Genomic DNA, 22375 nt, shown 5'->3' with positions numbered 1-22375 from the left:
ATTTCCAAACCACTTTTTTTTTTCAAAATTAGCGCTAGTTACATTGGGACACCGATATCTTTCAGGAATCCCTGAATATCCCTGGACATGTATATATTTTTTTAGAAGACATCCCAAAGTATTGAACTAGGCCCATTTTGGTATATGTCATGCCACCATTTCACCGCCAAATGCAATCAAATAAAGAAAATCGTTCACTTTTTCAAAAAAAAAAATTCACAATCTTTAGCTTTCTCACTGAAAGTATTTACAAACAACTTGTGCAATTATGGCACAAATGGTTGTAAATGCTTCTCTGGGATCCCCTTTGTTCAGAAATAGCAGACATATATGGCTTTGGCGTTGTTTTTGGTAATTAGAAGGCCGCTAAAGGCCACTGCGCACCATACGTGTATTCTGCCCAGCAGTGGAGGGGTTAATTAGGGAGCTTCTAGGGTTCATTTTAGCTTTAGTGTAGTAAGTAGACAACCCCAAGTATTGATCTAGGCCCATCTTGGTAAATTTCATGCCACCATTTTACCGCCAAATGCGATCAAATAAACAAAAAACGTAAAAATGTTCACAATTTTAGGTTTCCCACTAAAATTATTTACAAACAACTTGTGCAATTATGGCACAAATGGTTGTAAATGCTTCTCTAGGATCGCTTTTGTTCAGAAATAGCAGACATATATGGTTTTGGTGTCACTTTTTGGTAATTAGAAGACTGCTAAATGCCGCTGCTCACCACACGTGTATTATGGCTAGCAGTGAAGGGGTTAATTAGGTAGCTTGTAGGGAGCTTGCAAGGTTAATTTTAGCTTTAGTGTAGAGTAATAGACAACCCAAAGTATTGATCGAGGCCTATTTTGCATATTTCATGCAACCATTTCACCACCAAATGCGATCAAATAATAAAAAAATAAAAAAAAGTTCACTTTTTCACAAACTTTAGGTTTCTCACTGAAATTATTTACAAACAGCTTCTGCAATTATGGCATTAATGGTTGTAAATTCTTCTCTGGGATCCCCTTTGTTCAGAAATAGCAGACATATATGGCTTTGGCGTTGCTTTTTGGCAATTAGAAGGCCACTAAATGCTGCTGCGCATCACACGTGTATTATGGCCAACAGTGAAGGGGTTAATTAGGTAGCTTGTAGGGTTAATTTTAGCTTTAGTGTAGAGATCAGCCTTCCACCTGACACATCATACCCCCTGATCCCTCCCAAACAGCTCCCTTCCCGCCATCTTAACTACTGGCAGAAAGTCTGCCAGTACTAAAATAAAAGCTATCTATCTTAAATTTTTTTGGCATATTTACATATGCTGCTGTGTAGGATCCCCCCTTAGCCCCTAACCTCCCTGATCCCGACCCCCCCAAAAAGCTCTCTAACCCTCCCCCGCTAACTTATTATGAGCCATCTTGGGTACTGGCAACTGTCTTCCAGTACCCAGTTTACAAAAAAAAGAAAAATGTATGCTTTCCTGATAAATTTGTTTCTTTTTAGACACGATGAGTCCACAGATCATCTTCATTACTTATGGGATATTCACCTCCTGGTCAGCAGGAGGGGGCAAAGAGCACCACAGCAGAGCTGTTAAATAGCTCCTCTCTTCCACCCCACTCCAGTCATTCGACCAAAGTTAGGAAGAGAAAGGAACAGTCAAGGTGTCTGAAGTTTACAATAAACCACAACCTGGCTAAAAAAACAGGGCGGGCCGTGGACTCATCGTGTCTAAAACTAAACAAATTTATCAGGTAAGCATAAATTTTCTTTTTTTTTTTTTTTTTTTTTTTAAAGACACAAGTCCACGGATCATCTTTATTACTTATGGGATACAATACCCAAGCTAGAATACACAGATGATATGAGAGGGACAAGACAGGGAACCTAAACGGAAGGCACCACTGCTTGAAGAACCTTTCTCCCAAAAGCGGCAAGTGTCAAATTTATAGAATTTCGAAAAAGTGTGAAGAAAGGACCAAGTTACAGCCTTGCAAATCTGTTCCACAGAAGCTTCATTTTTGAATGCCAATGAGGAAGCAACAGACCTAGTGGAATGAGCCGTAACCCTCTCAGGAGGCTGCTGTCCAGCAGTCTCATATGCAAAACGGATTATACTCCTCAGCCAAAAAAAAAAGAAGAGGTAGCCATAGTTTTCTGACCTCTACGTTTACCAGAAAAAAATTACAAAGAAGAGGACTGACGAAAGTCCTTAGTCGCTTGTAAGTAAACTTTTAAAGCACGGACGACGTCCAAATTGTACAGAAGACGTTCTAAGAAAGAAGGATTAGGACACAAGGAAGGAACAACAATCTCCTGATTAACGTTCTTGTCTGAAACAACCTTAGGAAGAAAAACAAGTTTAGTACGTAAAACTAAATTATCTGAATGGAAAATAAGGTTAAGCGAAGTGTATTTCAACTCCGAGAGCTCAGACACTCTACGAGCTGAAGAAATAAAACTTTCCAAGATAACAACTTAATATCTAAGGAATGCATAGGCTCAAACGGAGCCCCTTGAAGAACTTTGATAACTAACTTCAGGCTCCATGGAGGAGTAAATGAACACAGGCCTGATCCTAACTAAGGCCTGACAAAATGATTGTACATCTGGGACCTTTGCCAGACGTTTGTGTAACAAAACAGATAAGGCAGAGATTTGACCCTTTAGGGAACTTGTCGATAAACCCTTCTCCAAACCTTCTTGGAAAAAAGACAAAATTCTGGGAATCCTGACTCTACTCCATGAGTAGCCCTCGGATTCACACCAATAGAGATATTTACGCCATATCTTATGGTAAATCCTTCTAGTTACAGGATTACAAGCCTGAATCATGGTCTCTATGACCGAATCAGAAAAACCCCGCTTGGATAAGATTAAGCGTTCAATCTCCAAGCAGTCAGCTTAAGAAACTAGATTTGGGTGAAGGAAGGGCCCTTGAATGAGAAGTTCCTTCCTCAATGGAAGTCTCAAAGGTGGCAGAGATGACATGTCCACCAGATCGGCATACCAAATCCTGCGAGGTCGAGCAAGTGCAATGAGGATCACCGATGCCCTCTCCTGCTTGATTTGAGCAATGACCCGAGGAAGAAGCGCAAACGGGGGAAATAGGTATGCAAAGCTGAAGGACCAAGGAACCGCCAGAGCACCTATCAGTTCCGCCTGGGGATCCCTGGACCTCAACCCGTATCTCGGGAGCTTGGCATTCTGACGAGATGCATGCGGCCGACCCCATTTGAGAATCAGGTTGGAGAACACTTCCGGATGGAGTTCCCACTCTCCTGGATGAAAAGTCTGTCTGCTCAGAAAGTCAGCCTCCCAGTTGTCCACCCCTGGGATATGGATCGCTGACAGATGACAAGAATGGCCCTCCTCCCACCGGATTATGTTGGCTACCTCGGTCATCGCTAAGGAACTCCTCGTTCCTCCCTGATGATTGATGTAAGCCACTGACGTTATGTTGTCCGACTGGAATCTGATAAACTGGGCCGAAGCCAACTGGGGCCAGGTCAGAAGAGCATTGAAGATCGCTCTTAGTTCCAGGATGTTAAAAGGAAGAACAGACTCTGAGTCCATACTCCCTGAGCCTTTAGGGAACCCCAGACAGCTCCCCACCCTAGAAGGCTGGCTGGCGTCTGTTGTCACAATCACCCAGGAAGGTCTGCGAAAGCAGGTTCGCTGGCATAGATGATCCAGAGACAACCACCATTGAAGAGAGTCCCTCGTCTCCTGTTCCAGGGTTATTTGAGGAGACAAGTCTGCATAATCTCCATTCCACTGCCTGAGCATGTTTAATTGCAGAGGTCTGAGGTGGAACCGAGCAAATGGGATGATGTCCATTGCCGCCACCATCCGTCCGATTACTTCCATGCACTGAGCCACTGACGGCCGGGGAATGGACTGAAGGGCTCGACAGGTATCTAGAATATTTGATTTCCTGACCTCTGTCAGAGAAATCCTCATCGATATAGAATTGATTAGAGTTCCCAAGAAAGTCACCCTTGTCTTCGGGATTAAGGAACTCTTTGACAGATTTACCTTCCACCTGTGAGTTCTCAGGAAGGATAGCACAACGTCGGTATGAGATCTTGCTTGTTGACAAGATGGCGCCTGGATTAGAATGTCGTCCAGATAAGGCGCCACCGCAATGCCCTGCGGTCTTAGAACCGCCAGCAGAGACCCCAGAACCTTTGTGAAAATTCTGGGTGCCGTGGCCAGACCGAAAGGATGAGCCAAGAACTGAAAGTTCTTGTCCAGAAAAGCAAACCTCAGGAACTTGTGATGATCTCTGTGGATAGGAACATGTAGATAGGCATCCTTTAAATCCACTGTCATAAACTGACCCTCCTGGATCAATGGAAGAATGGTACAAATAGTTTCCATCTTGAATGACGGAACTCTGAGAAAATTGTTTAGACTCTTGAGATCTAAGATAGGTCTGAAGATTCCCTCCTTTTTGGGAACTACAAACAGATTTGAATAAAAACCCTGCCCCTGTTCCTGTACTAGAACGGGAATAATCACTCCCAGTGATGATCGGTCTCTTACACAATGTAAGAACGCCTTTTTTTTATCTGGTTTGCAGATAATCTTGAAAAAATAAATCTTCCTCGGGGAGGAAGATTTTTTAACTCCAGTTTGTATCCCTGTGACACTATTTCTATTGCCCAGGGATCCTGAACGTCCTGAACCCAAGCCTGAACGAAGAAGGAAAGCCTGCCCCCTACCAGATCTGGTCCCGGATCTGGGGCATGTCCTTCATGCTGTTTTGGCTTTAACAGCAGGTTTCTTGGATTGTTTACCCTTGTTCCAAGACTGGTTGGGTCTCCAAGTAGGCTTAGATTGTTCTGGTTTAGAGGAGGAAGAGAAAGAATTTCCCTTGACATTTCAAAAGGAACGAAAATTACTCTGTCATCCTTTCTGTTTGTTTCTCTTATCCTGAGAAAGGAGATGACCCTTACCTCCCGTGATATCAGAAATAATTTCCGTCAGGCCAGGTCAAAAAAAGGTCTTCCCCTTGTAAGGAATCGCTAGAAGCTTAGTCTTCGATGACACGTCCGCAGACCAAGGTTTTACCATAAGGCTCTGCGGGCTAGGATAGAAAACCCTGAACTCTTAGCTGCTAATTTAGTAATTTGCAGAGAAGCGTCTGTAATAAAAGCATTAGCTAACTTCAGAGCTTTAATCCTATATTTAATCCTATCTCTAAGGAAGCCTCAGTCTTCAGAGACTCGGACAGAGCATCAAACCAATAAACTGCTGCACTAGTGACAGTAGCAATGCACGCAGCTGGCTGCAATAGCAGACCCTAGTGAACATAATTCTTTTTAAGTAGACCCTACAACATCTTGTATATAGGATCTTTAAAAGCACAACTATCCTTAATGGGAATAGTAGTTCGCTTGGCTAAGGTGGAAATAGCCCCTTCCACCTTAGGAACAGTTTGCCAAGCTTCCCTGACAGCGTCAGCTATAGGAAACATCTTTTTAAAAATAGGAAATGGAGAAAAGGGAATACCTGGTCTCTCTCATTCCTTGAAAACAATCTCCGAAGCTCGCTTTGGCACTGGAAAAACGTCTGAGTAAGAGGGAACTTCAAAATATCTGTCCAATTTACTCGACTTCGCAGGAGCGACCACTACTGTAGAATTACAGCCGTCTAAAGTAACCAAAACCTCCCTGAGTAACAGGCGGAGGTGTTCTAGTGTAAACCTGAAAGATACAACCTCTGAATCAGTCAAAGGTAATGAACTTTTGTCTTCTGATAGAACCTCAATACCCTCCATCTCAGTTCCCTGGGAGGGTACATCCGAGATTGCCACCATTACATCAGAAACCTCACTGACAACATGGTTGTCTTTCCTCTTACGTTTGCCTTGTAGCATAGGAAAAGCAGACAACGCATCAGAAATTGTGGAAGATATAAGCGCAGCTATGTCTTTTAAGGTAACTCCAGCAGGTGCTAGAGTAGAAGTACAGGGCACTGCTTGCGCAAGCGTTAAAGCTTGGGACGCTTGGGGAGAAAGCTGTGGCATACTCTGACTCTCATCAGACTCCTGAGAAGCATCCGCACTTGAGAAATTTTGCTCATTAAAAATATTTTCCCTATAACTTAAAGCCCTCTCAATACATGAGGGACAGAAAGGAATTGGTGGTTCCACATTTGCATTCAAACACATGGCGCAAGTAACATTTTGCACGGCTCCTATGTCCATACTGAAGCACAATAAAAAAACAATGTAATCTTTTTTTTTTTTTTTTTTTTAAATAAACCGTTACTGTCTCTTTCAAAATTAACAAGGTAACCTTTTCTACTACATGAGAAATATGTGCTCAAAAAAGGGTCAAAATATAATTAAATTACTCTATATTCCCAAAAATTTTGATGACAGAAAAAAAAGTTACTGTGTCTTTAAATTTTAAAAAGATAACTTTTTTTACTGTAATAGTGAAAAACGTATCCCAGCAGCTAAACAGAGCAAAATTCAGACACCCTTACACCTTAGCAACTCTGCTCAGGTGCCTACCTGCCAAATGGACTCACTACCTGGTCTCAACTTTTTTAGAGCTGGAACGATCCGGATGTTCAAGAGCCCACCAATAGCGCTATAACCGCTTGCTTAATTTGTAAGGAAACCATGCGGTTTTAGAGCCACAATGTGCAGACGCTTTCCACCAAATAAGAAAGATTGATGTCCCAACATAAGGATCTCTTTGTCTGAGCCTTATGTAATATGAAATAAAATTAGAGTGCCAAATTTCCTCTGAGATTACTGTTCCCAGAACAAAGTTAGCACTCAGCAGGTTTAGGAGGCCCTCTTCCTCCCATAGCCCTGTGGAATAAGATAAGCCTGTGTGCTTAGGCTATCAGGAGAAGGGCAGCATAAATGTTTAGGAGGCGCAGTGAGAATTATGTCCCACCAGTTCCTATTGCTCTAAAGCCACCAAAAGCTCTACTGAAGAGACTGATATGGACTACGGCTACACCCTAGAACAAAGCAGCACAATCTTGCACTACCTTAAAAATAATAAACTCTTGATTGAAGAATAATTTCTAACACCTAACTTTACCTCTTCCTAGCACTAACGTAGGCAAAGAGAATGACTGGGGTAGGAGGGAAGGGAGGAGCTATTTTACAGCTCTGCTGTGATGCTCTTTGCCTCCTCCTGCTGACCAGGAGGTGAATATTCCATAAGTAATGATGATCTGTGGACTCATCGTGTCTTTAAAAAAAAAAAATCTGTAGTGTAGCTTCCCCCCCAAAGACCAAACCCCCCACCCCTCCCAGATCCCTTAGATTACTTTTATTTCCGTCCTCCTCTCTCCCACTTTTCTGAGAAACATTTTCTGTAGTGAAACGGTTCCCAACCGTTCCCCGCCCAGTGCGCATCCCCGGCTATCCCGCCCACTGTCCCGCCCCCTCTGCGTCACACAAGCCATTGATGGCCGCCCCACCCACCAATACTGGCCATCGATGTCTCGTGCAGAGAGGGCCACAGAGTGTATCTCTCTGCATCGGATGGCCAAGGAGAGATATTGCAGGATGCCTCGATATCGAGGCATCACTGCAATAAACGGAAAGCGACTGGAAGCGATCCGCTTTCCAAGACTGACGACGTGCAGGGTACGTCCTCGGTCGTTAAGGGAATTTTAAAGTTGGTCGTAAAGGGGTATTGAACAAAATTTTATTCCCCATAAAATATTAATTATGCATAGTTTAAAAGCTTTGCACTGCACTTCTAAAAATTATTTTGCATGCTTTTACTGGAATTTAAATTCTAAAATATGTAGTGTTTCCACCTCCCATAGAGTCTGGTGTGCATTCCTTGACACTCCTAGATGCTGCGCAACAATTGGTTGATATGTAAAAGAGCTTGTTTAGATTTCTCCCTGATTGGCCACAGCAAAGAAAGTATGACAAACAACATTCAAGAGGCGTGTCCAAGGATTGCAAACCAATGTGTTATTTTCTAACAAAATGACAGTTTTAAACCATTTACTTTCCATGCAGTGAATAATTTCTGATGGATAAATTTTTCCCCAGAATGCCTCTTTAAACAAAAGTAAAACATTCACAGAATCTACTGTGTGAGCAGCATAAGCAGCAACCTGACTGCATAACTCATGACACAAGAATGTCTGTGGTTCTGAAATCAGATGTCTTTTTTTTTTACTTAATACACTCAGACGCATACCTCTTAGAGATTAAATGTCATACAATATTTAGTGCTGACAGCAGCTAATGCAGAAGAGAGCAGAGAGTTGACAGACTAAGTGCAAACTTTTATAGAAGGAGATTATTAATTAAATAAACAAGGCCATAACATGAAGTAAAATAACCAGGCTCTGATTTATGGAGTGCACTGGAATGGTGATTTTAATGTGTGCGTAATGAAAGCCCTCTCAAACATTATGGCTGTTTAAAATTTAAAAAAAATAATTGTGTGTGTGTGTATTTTTTTTATATTAAAAAAAATGGAGTGCAGCTTCTTTTAGCCGAGTAGATGCTTTTCACAGAGAACTTTCCTGTAGTATATCAGTCTGATCCCGCCTATTACGGTCAGTCCAGCACCGAAATACCAGGCAAATTCCTCTCTGAACAAGGACAGCAACCTCAGACAATCGTTTCGGCCTTCATTGGGCCTCGTCAGTGAGGTGTAGCCATATTCCTCTAAGCACACTGAGCATAGTCCACGTCTGGTTGCCCCTTTTTCCCATAGGGAAACTAAATACATAGAGAGAGAAGCACACTCACAGGAATGAACAACTGTCTCAATACCATTGTTAGCCTGTTCTATGGCGATTTACCACCTGGGTGCAGCTTCTTTTAGCCCTGTAATACTTTTCACAGAGTAGAACTTTCCTGTAGTATATCAGTCTGATTCCGCCTATTACGGTCAGTCCAGCGCCAAAATACCAGGCAATTCCTCTCTGAACAAGGGGGGGGGGGGGAATAAAAATAAAATAATATATATATGTGTGTGTGTGTGTTTAAAGAGCCAATAAAATGGCTCATAAATCTTAACATCCTACCAATTATTTAGTCTTCATATATTTTGCATTGATGGTTTTACAATGTCTAGAGGGAGACAAAATGTGCTCAACTTTTTCTATTAAACACTAAACACATTTAATAAGCTTAGTTAGTATTCAGGTTATTCCCCGCCTCCCTCTAGTCATGATTGCCGCCATGTTGAAATCTTTCACCACATTCAAAGGCTGATGTGTTTGCACATGTGCAGCCACTCTCCTTCAGATACGGCAGTGTAACCTAGGTTGTTCAGAGGTAAATTAAATGTATTTAGTGTCCCTTTAACCCCATAACAACCAATGCACCAGGTCCTCCACGGTTGTTAAAGGACCAGTCAATACAGTAGATTTGCATAATTAACAAATGCATGATAAGAAGACAATGCAATAGCACTTAGTCTGAACTTCAAATGAGTAGTAGTTCTGTCTATTTCCACTCCCCCTGTATCATGTGACAGCCAACAGCCAATCACAAATGCATATACGTATATGCTGTGAACTCATGCACATGCTCAGTAGGAGTTGGTGACTCAAAAAATGTAAACATAAAAAGACTGTGCACATTTTGTTAATGGAAGTAAATTGGAAAGTTGTTTAAAATTGCTGCTTTATCTGAATCATGAAGTTTAATTTTGACTTGAGTGTCCCTTTAAGGGTTTTACTAGCGCAGCTTCGCCATGTAGATATAGCACAGACTTGCGTACATCAGCAAGACCTGTCCTATTTCAGGCGCATGTATGGGGGTATGTGAATGACAAACAACTTTGCAATTTACTTTTATTGGCAGACTTCATTTTTCAATAGCCAAACGCCATCCACCACTTGCCGCCTTTGGATAATCTGTTCTTGTTACACAGGTAGCCGCTGTATTTTTATTTTATTTTTTTTAGCAACTGCTACATTGTTTTGCAGTTAAATCATCGCACCATCCATGCTAAAGTCAATTACAGACAGTTACGGTGCAGGGTTTGGCTTATGAAGAATTATTCAAATCACATGACATTTAGGCTCCAAAGCCCCCAATTCCACCTACTGTAGCACTGTTGGGTTGTGTTAAATACAGAAATAAAACTAATACACACAAGACAACGAGGACCAAAAGGGCAATGGGAACAATACACAAGCACTGCTTGCCCACATGTAACCCGTGGACAAGACATGCATTAGCCAGATCTGGTGCTTTAATTATTTGAATAAACTTAACATAAATTTCCAAAACTTACGATTTCAAAAGCATGCTCTTGAATTAGAGACTGCACGGACACACGGTAGATTAGCAAACGTTCCAATGAATTACTGAGATAAGGGGAAATGCATTTAAATACATCAGGTTTTATCCCAACGTTCTTCATTTGACAGCTGCAGCACTTGCGCTTTACGATTAGAGTTCAGCGTTCGTTTAGGTTGTACGTACGGTAATACTAATCTCCTGCAGCAAGTCAGACAGTTATTTCACGCCTCGTTAGAGCAACTTACCCCATTCAGTGTCCCATAAGTGATTTGTAATGACTATCGTAGAAATAGGTATATTTAAATGGACTCCTTTGGTTTCAGGCAGGAAGGTTATAAAATTACCTCAACTCCAAAATATATTTTGTGCTTCATGTTTTCAGATACGATTGTGTGGATACAGGACAAACTCTTACCGACACTTAAGTAAATAGCGGAGCACTAGCCATCTTATTATGCTTTCCCTGCACCATTAATTATTCAACATCCTAAGCATTTACATTAGAAAAAGAACCCCAGTAAAAAAGCAGTGTTGGGTTTGTAGGAATCTGGACACAAGTTCCCGCTATCTGCAGTTCAAGGCAAGCCTTTTTAGAAGGGTAACTGGTTCCTAGAATAGGTTTGTTTCTGTAAGTTGGCTACTCGGTATATGATCATTCGTTTTATTTTCCGTAAGAGAATACTGTACCTTGACGAGAAAAATCCCTCGCTGCAGATTTCATCTTTATATTTATTACTCTTCTTCCATTTCCCAGATTTATCCGTCTGCAGAATGCAAAATAAGTTTTAATTAAATTGTAAGAAAAAGGCACTTTGAAGACAACATAATTTAGAAACATAAGACTCCTAGTGATTAACAGGGCAATTAAATATTTTATGCACCTCCCTCTAATCATGATGTCATTATGAAACCTTGAGTACACTGCAGGTATCAGAAGGGAAAGGTGCTGCAAACAGGTCAGTACTGGAATGTAGCGAAAGCAAAATATCAACATGAAGGATCCCATGAATAGTGGGAGGCAGCGAATTATCTCAACACGGTGCTTATAAAATGTAGCTAGTGTTTAAGGTCATACAATTATTTAAGTATCATTTTGTTAGCACAATTTACAAGGTTTTGTAAATCAAGAGCAGCCAATCACTGCGTAGAATGTTCAAGGCTTGGGTAAATGTAATCACACTTTCACAGCAGTAAGGTCAAAATTAAAAGCTTTCATAATTCAGATAAAGCATAAAGTTTAACTTTCCAATTTACTTCTATCAAATTTACTTTGTTTCTCTTGGTATCCATTGCTGAAGAGTAAACCTAGGTAGGCTCAGCAGAAGCAATACCCAACTGGGAGCTAGCTGGTGATTAGGGGCTGCACACATGGCTTTTTGTCAGATAAGTAAATTAGACAGCCGTTTACAACTGCATGCTCTATTTTAACTTTTTTTTTTTAATGCACACACAGTTTGAAATAGACGATGGCCTTCCAAAAGGTGGGTATTGGGGGTTTCTAGGGCTTAAGGGAGTTGATATTACAGGGTCACGCGGCCACTTCATATCCACAAAACAGCTCAGACACTCTTCTCAACGGATGACAACACATGGTCATCATCCGCAATTAATGGTTAATGCCTCAATATACTTTACTGTCAATCTTAGCATAAGATCAGTTTATCCCTTCAACAAATACATTTTACCACAATCAAGTTGGGCATCCTTCCAACACGTTTTTAAGCATTAGTACTTATAAATATATGATAATATAGTCATGTCCCACATCAACAAGAGAGAGAGGTGTACATATACAATTAGTGAGTATGTGTACGAACATATAGCTCATATCACCTGGCTGCAGATGAACCACACACAATGGTATTTATTATAATGTACAAACAGAAAGGGAGTCCTACATGCCATTATCTCAAGTAATAAGGTAAAATATATTAAAATTGTTTTAATTACAGTGACTACGTGTTTAGGAAACTAGAAGATAAGCATATAATGCCCTATTCTTTATTTAGTTTACCTTTTGGTCTAGAACCCTTTGGAAATATTTCTCCCTCTAATGGCACTGATACCGGACATTTGTTTTGAGTACTATGACAGTAGCAGCTATTAACGTACAGCATTAGAGATTTGTTAAAGGATAGGTTTCCCTTAAAGGGCCATGATACCCAAATGTTGAAACACTTGAAAGTGATGCAGCATAGCTGTAAAAAGCTGACTAGAAAATATCACCTGAACATCTCTATGTAAAATAGAAGGATATTTTACCTAAAAAAATCCTCAGTAGCCACATCCCATTGTAAAGGACTTTAAAGGGACACTCAATCAAAATTAAACTTTCATTATTCAGATAGAGAATGCTATTTTAAACAACTTTCCAATTTACTTCTATTAACAAAATGTGCACAGTATTTTTATATTTAAACGTGTATGCATTTGTGATTGGCTGATGGCTGTCACATGGTACAGGGGGAGTGGAAAAAGACATAACTTAAAATTGTCAGAAAAAATTCTACTACTCATTTGAAGTTCAGACTAAGTGGTATTGCATTGTTGATTATGCAAATCTACTGTGTTGACTGGTCCAAATCAGTGTGTCTGTTATTTTTTTTATTTTTACCTGCAGCTGAGCAGCAGCTGAGTATAACTTTTTACACAGAACTTACTCTGCTCAGCTGAGGAGATTGTGAGGTAAAATATCTTCCTTTTTTACATAGAGATGCTCAGGTGATATTTTCCTGTCAGCTTTTTACAGTTATAATGCATCAGTTTCAAGTGATTTAGCATATGAGTATTATGTCCCTTTAAATGTATTTCCAATTACTTTTTCTACAAGCAGCATGGTATAAAATAAATGGGAAATTGTTCTTTGGGTATATTTTGCATATGAAATAGCTACCTCTACTAAATGAAACCTCATTAGCTTTTCTCTATATTTATACAAAATCTTCCTTTTCTTATTTGTCTATACACAGTAGTAAGACCAATACTAGAGAGAACAAATGAATATAACAAGGGGGTGGAGTTTGGATATTGAAAATCAATTGCAGCAAACATTCTGCTCATTTTTAGACTTGTTCAACGTTAATCTATAGAAAGACAACAGACATGTCTTGTGAATTACGCAGGGGCATTCGGATGCTTTGTTAGAATCCAAATGTGGAAGAAGGTGGCCGCTCGCGTCTTCGGCTATTTCTGGAGCCGGGTTACTTCTTGTGAAAGTACCCACAGTGTTCTGGATTTGCACAGGTGTCTATTGTAAATTCAAAGTGTTTATTACAATAAAATGTCTAAAGTTAGGCAGATGTTAAAGTGAAAGCTATAAGGTTAACCCCACTACCCGCAGTTAGCAGTAGTTTTACAGCACTACAGAATCAGCTTTTATTACATCCTACTACCCAAATGAGATATGCCCATAAAACAGGTACTGCTGAAAATACTGCATGCGTCAAACCTTTACAGAAACCGTGCTTCCAAAATCACCAGCTTAGACCTGAAAGGGACGGTCTACTCAAGAATTGCTGTTATTTAAAAAGATAGTTAAACCCTTTATTACCCATTCCCCAGTTTTGCATAACCAACACAGTTATAGTAAAGTGTCAGTAAACCTAAAAAATAATGTTATATAATTCTGCACATAGTGCAGAATTATATAACATTATATTAGTGTTATCGTTATAAAACTTAATATTCCCTTTTAATTTTTTTAAAATATGGCTGTTTTTCAGACCCGCTCTCTGTGCTCTTCTGAGCGGGTCTGTTTTTATTACACAGCGCATCGGGCCAGCTGTAGTCACAGCCCGGCCCGACCGCGCCATTACACTAAGTGCTGCTCGCTCCTGTCCTGCTCTGTCAGACAGAGCAGGAGCGAGCTGCACTTAGTGTTATGGCGCGGTCGGGCCGGGCTGTGACTACAGCTAGCCCGATGCGCTGTGTAATAAAAACAGACCCGCTCAGAAGAGCACAGAGAGCGGGTCTGAAAAACAGCCATATTTTAAAAAAATTCAAAGGGAATATTAAGTTTTATAACGATAACACTAATATAATGTTATATAATTCTGCACTATGTACAGAATTATATAACATTATTTTTTAGGTTTACTGGCCCTTTAATATACTTTTTACCTCTGTGATTACCTTGCATCTAACCCTCTTCAGACTGCCCCCTTATTTCAGTTATATTAATATACTTTTTACCTCTGCGATTACCTTGTATCTAAGCCTCTGCAGACTTCTCCTTATCTCGGTTTTAATAATATACTATTTACCTCTGTGATTACCTTGTATCTAACCCTCTTCAGACTGCCCCCTTATTTCAGTTATATTAATATACTTTTTACCTCTGCGATTACCTTGTATCTAAGCCTCTGCAGACTTCTCCTTATCTCAGTTATATTAATATACGTTTTACCTCTGTGATTACCTTGTATCTAACCCTCTGCAGACTGCCCCCTTATCTCAGTTATATTAATATACTTTTTACCTCTGTGATTACCTTGTATCTAACCCTCTGCAGACGGCCCCCTTATTTCAGTTATATTAATATACTTTTTACCTCTGCGATTACCTTGTATCTAAGCCTCTGCAGACTGCTCCTTATCTCAGTTATATTAATATACTTTTTACCTCTGTGATTACCTTGTATCTAAGCCTCTGCAGACTGCTCCTTATCTCAGTTATATTAATATACTTTTTACCTCTGTGATTGCCTTGTATCTAAGCCTCTGCAGACTGCCCCTTATTTCAGTTCTTTTGACAGACTTGCATTTTAGCCAACCAGTGCTGACTCAGAAATAACTCCACTGGAGTGAGCACAATGTTATCTATATGGCACGAGTGTACTAGCGCTGTCTAGCTGTGAAAATCCGCCAAATGCACTGAGATAAAAGATGGCCTTTAAGCGCTTAGAAATTAGCATATGAGCCTTCCTAGGTTTAGCTTTCAACGAAGAATACCAAGAGAACAAAGCAAATTTTATGATAAAAGTAAACTGGAAAGTTGTTTTTTTTTTTAATGGCATGCCCTATCTGAGTCACGAAATTTTAATTTTGACTAGACTGTCCCTTGAAGTTAAAGGGCCATGAAACCCACATTTTTTCTTTCATGATTTAGAAAGAGAATGCAATTTTAAACATCTTTCTAATGTACTTCTATTATCTAATTTGTTTTATTCTCTTGATATTCTTTGCTGAAAAGCATATCTAGATATGCTCAGTAGCTGCTGATTGGTTGCTGCACATAGAAGTCTTGTGTGATTGGCTAACCATGTGCATTGCTTTTTCTTCAACTAAGGATATCTAAAAAATGAAGCAAAATAAATAATAGAAGTAAATTGTAATGTTGTTTAAATTTGTATTCTCTATCTGAATCATGAAAGAAAGATTTTGGGTTTAGTGGCCCTTTAAGGATTTAACATTGTAGGAGTATCCCTTGCATGTATCACATACCTGCGACAAACTTCGGATCAACCATAGAAATGGAAAAAAATCTCTATATGATCAGCCCTTATACACCTGTGACAGATGCCCACTGGCTCAGTCCAACCCCCCGTGTCAGTAAAAGACCCCCACCGGCTCATAGCACCCCCACACCCGTGACAGATCGCCACCAGCTCAAAGTACTCCCACGCCAGTGACAGATACTCCGGCTCATAGCACCCCCCCATGCCAGTGAGAAATCACCAGCGGGACAGCCAACCCCCACGCAGTGAAAGATCAACACAACTCCCACGCCAATGAAAGCTCCCCACCAGCTGATAGCAGAGACCACAACAGTGGCAGATCCCCACCGGCTCATAGCACCCCCACCTCCTATGCCAGATTCCCTCAAGCTCAGACCCCCTCATGCTAGTGACAGATCCCCACCAGCTCAGCACACCACCCCACCCCAGTGACAGATCCCCACCAACTCAGCCCACCACCCCACGCCAGTGACAGATCCCCAACCAGCTCATAGCACACCCCCGCCAGTGACAAGGCCCCCACGAAGCTCAGACCTCCTACACCCCCCCACACCAGTGATAGATCCCCACCGGCTCATAGCACAGACCCATGCCAGTGACAGTTCCCCTCCAGCTCATAGCACCCCCACCCCCACCTCCCATGCCAGATTCCCTTAAGCTCAGACCCTCTCATGCTAGTGACAGATCCCCACCAGCTCATAGCACCCCCCCCCCACCGAATAGCACCCCCCCCTTCACTAGTGATAGATCCCCATCAGCTCATAGCACCCCCACCTCCCATGCCAGATCCCACCAGCTCAGACCCCCTCCACCCCACCATGCTAGTAACAGATCCCCACCGGCTCAGCACTCTCCTATGCCAAGTGACAGATCCCCACCGGTTCAGCCAAGCCATGCCAGTGACAGATCCCTGCAGGATCGGCCCACTCATGTCAGTGACAGATGCCTGCAGGTTCACCACACTTATCCCAGTAACAGATGCCTACATGCTCACCTCATGCAAACCTTGTACACACTTTACATATGTGACAAATCTCTATAGGATATCCAATACACAATTCACATGGCTATAACAAATCTACAGACACACTGTACAAACACTTCACAAATATGTACCAGATGCACACTTTACATGCCTGTGACAGATCACCCCATATCACCATATACACACTTCAAGTCAGTAACAGCTGTCTATAGAATTACCCCATACACGCTTCACATGCCAGTAACAGATCTCTATAGGATCACCTCATACACACTTTACATGCCAGTAACAGATCTCTATATAAACACCCCATATATACAGGATCACCTTATAGAAACTTCACGTCAGTTACATATATCTATATAACACCCTATATCTAGAGGATCACCTTATAGACATTTCACGTGTCAGTAACAGATCTCTAAAGGATCTCCTTACAGACACGTCACGTATCAGTTACATATCTTTATATAACACCCCATATCTACAGAATGACATTATAGTCACGTGTCAGTTACATGTCTCTATATAACACCCCATATCTATAGGATCACCTTATAGTCATGTCACGTCAGTTACATACAGTATCTCTAATTAACACCCCATATCTATAGAATGACATAGTCACGTCACATGTCAGTAACAGATCTCTATGTAACACCCCATATATACAGGATCACTTTATACTCACGTCACTTATCTCTATATAACACCATATATCTATAGAATGACATTATAGTCATGTCATGTGTCAGTTACTTATCTCTATATAACACCCCATATATGCAGGATCACCTTATAGACACTTCACATGTCAGTTACATATCTCTATATAACACCCCATATATACAGGATCCCCTTATAGTCACGTCACGTGTCAGTTACAGATCTCTATGTAACACCCATATATACAGGATCACTTTATACTCACGTCACATGTCACTTATCTCTATATAACACCATATATCTATAGAATTACATTATAGTCATGTCATGTGTCAGTTACTTATCTCTATATAACACCCCATATATGCAGGATCACCTTATAGACACTTCACATGTCAGTTACATATCTCTATATAACACCCCATATATACAGGATCCCCTTATAGTCACGTCACGTGTCAGTTACAGATCTCTATGTAACACCCATATATACAGGATCACTTTATACTCACGTCACTTATCTCTATATAACACCATATATCTATAGAATGACATTATAGTCATGTCATGTGTCAGTTACTTATCTCTATATAACACCCCATATATACAGGATCCCCTTATAGTCACGTCACGTGTCAGTTACAGATCTCTATAGAACAACCCATATATACAGGATCACTTTATAGTCACGTCACATGTCACTTATCTCTATATAACACCCCATATCTATAGAATGACATTATAGTCACGTCACATGTCAGTTACATATCTCTAAATAACACCCCATATATGCAGGATCACCTTATAGACACTTCACATGTCAGTTACATATCTCTATATAACACCCCATATATACAGGAACACCTTATATACACTTCACATGTCAGTTAGATATCTCTATTAACACCCCATATATACAGGATCCCCTTATAGACACTTCACATGTCAGTTACATATCTCTATATAACACCCCATATCTATAGAATCACCTTATAGTCACCTCACATGTCAGTTACTTATCTCTATATAACACCCCATATATATATAGATCACCTTATATTCATGTCACATGCCAGTTGCATATCTCTATATAACACCCCATATATACAGGATCCCCTTATATACACACTTCACATATCAGTTACATATCTCTATATAACACCCTATATCTACAGGATTACCTTATAGACACTTCACATAGTTACATATCTCTATATAACACCCCATATCTACAGGATCCCCTTATATACACTTCACATAGTTACATATCTCTATATAACACCCCATATCTACAGGATCCCCTTATATACACTTCACATGTCAGTTACATATCTCTATTAACACCCCATATATACAGGATAACCTTATAGACACTTCACATGTCAGTTACATATCTCTATAGGATCACCTTATAGTCACGTCACGTGTCAGTTACAGATCTCTATATAACACCCCATATCTATAGGATCACCTTATAGTCACGTCACGTGTCAGTTACAGATCTCTATATAACACCCCATACACACAGTATCACCCCTTGCACATGTGACACACGCCTGGGGTCACCCAGCACTTCACACGGGGTCCCCGCGTCAGACACGCACCAGGCCGCCATGGCAGCCTTACCACACGGGGTCACCTTCCTGCCCAGCCGTTGCCTAAGGAGCCGCAGTGACTGCCTCACGCCCCGTGCCCCTCAGAGGCTCCCCCCGCCGTCACTTACCTCACATCCTGCCCCCTGTCAGCCCCACGTGCTGCCGCTCCATCCATGTGCTACCGACCCCCGTCTGTCGGACCCCAGTCTGAACTCACCCCCAACCCGCTGAAATGTACATGACAAGCGGCCTGGGCGCACTCCCCGGACCAGGACCCCACCGGCCTCACCTGGAGCTGCGTCGCCGCCCAGTAACCCGGAGCTGGAAGGACCCGGATGGAGGGGCCTCCCGCCTGTGCTGGAATCCTCCCTCAGAGGAGGAGTGGCCGCCATGTCGCGCCCAGCACGGGCCTGGAGGTTCCCTCATACTCCGTGATGGCAGCCGGGGGCTCTGTGCTGTTTGTTTTCTCTCTGTGCTCTGGAAAATCAGTTTGATACTGAAATAAAAATGTCAAACTCGGTCCTGCTAAATCTAATAGACATTTTATTTATCACACTTCTTACAATCTAGTGTGAAATAAAACCATTATCCTTTTCACGGGATCAAATGACAAAATGAGATGCCCATATGTGAGAGCTCAATAAAGGTGTCATGGAGACTTACAGGGACAAAACCCCAAATTTGTCTTTCATGATTCAGAAAGGTACAATTATTATTATTATATTTTTTAAAAAAAGAACTTTCTAATTTGCTTCATTCACTTGTTATTCTTTGGTGAAAAGATATCTAGATAGGTAGCGTGCACATGTCTTGAGTACATGACAGCAAATAGCGCTGTCATCCAGTGCACTTGCTGATGTATAGTATTGTTGCTGTAGTACTGCAATCACGTGCACGCTCCTGAACATACGTTCCTGCTTTTCAACAAAGGATAACTAGAAATCTAAGCATATTTGATAATAGACGTAGATAGGAAAGGTATTTAATATTGTGTGTTCTATCTGAAACACAAAATAACAATTTATGGGTTTTATGTTAAGACAAATCTTATAGATATTTGGCACATGTGCTCCACAAGTACAGCAGCATATTCTAACATAGACCTATGAAATGACAATGGCTTAATGTTTTAAAATCAGGTCCAGAATCCAATAGATATTTTACAGGAACTTTAAAACTGATCACTTCTAATGAAGATGCCCTGTAACTTACTTTAACATCAAGCCGTGCAATTGTAATACCCCACGCTCCGGCCGCCCACTTCAAAATGTATATTTCTTGTGAACTAACAGTTTTAACTGTTTTCCAATTGGTGCTCTAGCTACAAAAAAAAAATTGCTGTACAGCTAGATCACCTATTGGAGATCAGTTCAAACCGTTAGCTCACAAAAAAAAGAGTTTTGAAGTGAGTGGTCGGAGCGAGGGTATTAGAATGTCACGGCTAGATTATAAAGTAAGTTACAGCGCATCTTCATTAGAGGCAATCTATTAAAGTCTCTCAAATATCGCTTAGATTCCGGACCCCGATTTTAAAATTACTTTAATGGAAAGGAAACAAAACTAAAGCCATAATATACTGTATTGGGCACTATTTATAAATATGCAGAAGAACCAGGTTCCCAGTTAGGGAACCTGTCTTGTGATTTTTGATGCATCTTTAATTACACAAGCAGCCGTTTATACAACGCCTCCCCCTGATCTCAGACAACCAATGGTGTGAGAAGAGGGACATCAGATTAGTCTGGGTGACATTAAATCTCCAGTTAAGCTGTGATGAGACCGCTGGCTTCAGGCTTGCTCATGTGAGCCTGCACCGCAGGAGCTCCAAGGCTGCATTTGCAAGTATTTGGCACAGGTGCTTCCCCATGTATAGTAGCTGGTACTAACAATGAAAATAAAGTAACAGTCTACGTGTTTTTATTGTTTAAAAAGATAGATTGCACCTTTACTACCCATTCCATAGTTCTGCACAACCAACATTGTTATATTAATATACTTTATAACCTTTAAATCTCTAAATTTCTGACTGTTTGTAAACCTCTGCAAGCTGCCTCTTTTCTCAGTGCATTTTATAAGCTTTTCACAGCCAGACCGTGCTCGTTCATGTGTGCCCTATAGCTAACATTGTGTTCTGAATCCCGTGGAGTTATTTGTGAAGCAGCACTGATTGGCTAAAATGCAAGTTTGTAAATAGCACTTAGTCTGAAGAGGCTTAGGTACAAGGTAATCACAAAGGTAAAAAGTATATTAATATAACTATGTTGGTTATGCAAGACTGGGGAATGGGAAATAAAGGGATTATCTATCTTTTTGAACAATAAAAATATTTGGATAGACTCTTTCTTTAAAGGGACAGTCTAGGCCAAAATAAACTTTCATGATTCAGATAGAGCATGTAATTTTAAACAATTTTCCAATTTACTTTTATCACCAATTTTGCTTTGTTCTCTTGGTATTATTAGCTGAAAGCTTAACCTAGGAGGTTCATATGCTAATTTCTTAGACCCTGAAGGCCACCTCTTTTCAGAATGCATTTTAACAGTTTTTCACCACTAGAGGGTGTTAGTTCATGTGTTTCATATAGATAACACTGTGCTCGTGAAGTTATCTGGGAGCAGGCACTGATTGGCTAAACTGCAAGTCTGTCAAAAGAACTGAAATAAAGGGGCAGTTTGCAGAGGCTTAGATACAAGATAATCACAGAGGTTAAAAGTATATTAAAGGGACATTAAACACTTTGAGATGGTAATATAAAATGATAAATTGTATATATAAAACAACTCTGCAATATACTTTCATTATTTATTTTGTCCTCTTTGCCTGTAATTCCATTCTGAAATTGTGAGCTTTTCAGTTCCTGTCAGAAATGGAAGTGCAGAACACTGTTAAATCCAGCACAACCATTGGCTGCACACTCTAGTGACCTATTTATAACTGTCCCTAATTGGCCACAGCAGAGAAGGTAACACAAGTTACAACATGGCAGCTCCCAGTGTTTTATAGACACTAAAACTTTACACTTATTTTGTCACTTTTTAAACAACTAATGAAACTTTAAAAAATACATCTACATGTTAGTCATGGACTAATCTTTTCTTTGAATGCATCATTCTATCTAGCATGTATTTAGTGTTTAATGTCCCTTTAATATAACTGTGTTGGCTATGCAAAACTGGGGAATGGGTAATAAAGGGATTATCTATCTTTTAAAACAATAAAAATTCTGGCGTAGACTGTCCCTTTAAGTGAGGTTATAGCCCTGTTCTATGGAAGGACAAGCATGAATAACTAAATGGAATGCACTTTTTAATAGGAGAAAAAATAAAAATGGCAAGGAACAAAACGGAGGCATATCACATGCATGTCTGAAATGGGTTCTCCCCGCATACAGTAACGTTTTAAGAGTGATATTAAGTGGGGTTATAGCC

The 22375-nt window shown here is 40.6% G+C and overlaps 1 long non-coding RNA gene across 2 annotated transcripts in view; it reads right to left on the bottom strand.

Annotated features, from left to right (window-relative positions):
- The window catches only part of LOC128666231 (uncharacterized), a 74446-nt gene extending 55057 nt beyond the window's left edge, over window positions 1–19389 (bottom strand). Inside the window, exons 1-2 of one of the 2 annotated variants that reach the window (XR_008403222.1) lie at window positions 19076–19389; window positions 10934–11010 (exon numbers count right to left, since the gene is read on the bottom strand). This is a non-coding gene — a long non-coding RNA (uncharacterized LOC128666231). Of the gene's footprint in view, window positions 1–10933; window positions 11011–18878; window positions 19037–19075 lie in introns of those variants that run through there. The other variant, XR_008403223.1, reaches the window with a different exon arrangement.
- Between the last annotated feature and the right edge of the window lie 2986 nt (window positions 19390–22375).

The sequence above is a fragment of the Bombina bombina genome, chromosome 7, assembly GCF_027579735.1.
Source record: "Bombina bombina isolate aBomBom1 chromosome 7, aBomBom1.pri, whole genome shotgun sequence".
Classification (NCBI taxonomy): Eukaryota; Metazoa; Chordata; class Amphibia; order Anura; family Bombinatoridae; genus Bombina; species Bombina bombina.
The sequence above is the reverse complement of the archived record's forward strand: the minus strand, read 5'-3'. Positions and strand labels throughout refer to the sequence as shown.